Raw genomic sequence first — 1,104 nt, 5'->3', positions numbered from 1 at the left:
GGCACTACATGAGTTTTGAAAAGCATCACCTGGGTAAAAAGCAGAAAAACCTTGAATCCTGGCACTGCAGGAGAGGCAGACAAATCTGCTCATCCCACCAAGCCAGCACACATCTATTAAAACCACAACTCTGTGCCCCTTCTACAAAGATGTTTCCAATGCAAACTTAATATCTAGAATTTCAGAGTGTAGGATTCACAAGGGGAGACAGATTCCCAAAGGACAGAGAACCTCAGACTTGGATTTTGGACTACATTTGCTCATTATAGAAATCTTGAGACACAAATTTTGGTGTGCTCCTCTCTGGAGGTGGTAGATCATAGAATTTTAGGGTTTGGAATGGATCTTACAGATCATCTAGTCCCAATCTCCCCTGCCCTGGGCATGGAAACCTCCCACCAGAGCAGGTTGCTCAAGGCTCATCCAACCTGGCTGTGAACACGAACCCTGCCAGGGTTGGGGCAGCCACAGCCTCCCTGGGCAACCTGGGACAGTGTCTCACCACCCTCACAGGAAAAAACTTCTTCCTAATATCTGGCCTAGATTTCCCCTCCTTCAACTTGAACCCATTACCCCTTGTCCTGTCACTGCAGTTCCTAACACAGAGTCCCTCTCTGGCTCCCTTGTAGGCCCTTCAGATCCTGATAAGCTACTCCACACAAGGTCTCCACACAACCTTCTCTTCTCCAGGCTGAACAGCCCCAGCATCCTCAGCCTGTCCTCCTAGGGGAGATGCTCTGAATCCTGGCCTGTTCTGTCTACAGAGAAAGCAGTTTGTCATCTAGCTTTCCTCACCAAAATGCATTTTGGCAGCCCGTGGGTATCTCTTTCATATTTGACAAGCAGCCCAGTTTGTTTCATGCATTGATAATGCATCCACTTCCCTTGCCTTGTTTGTCTGATGGTGTGCTTTGCAGAGAAATGGGGTGTTTTCAAAAAAACAGAAACTACATCTGTAAATCACTCATCGTGTCGTTGTCATCAGCCATTTTCCAGAGGCATCATCACATCAAACTCCACCTCCATTTCAGGCTTTGAATGATAACACAGTCCCATTTAGCAGCCAGAAAGGAATGTAGAGCACAGTACACAAAAACTAGAGAA

Source organism: Acanthisitta chloris, unplaced genomic scaffold (genome assembly GCF_000695815.1).
Source record: "Acanthisitta chloris isolate BGI_N310 unplaced genomic scaffold, ASM69581v1 scaffold2564, whole genome shotgun sequence".
Lineage (NCBI taxonomy): Eukaryota > Metazoa > Chordata > Aves > Passeriformes > Acanthisittidae > Acanthisitta > Acanthisitta chloris.
This window is presented reverse-complemented; position numbering follows the sequence as displayed.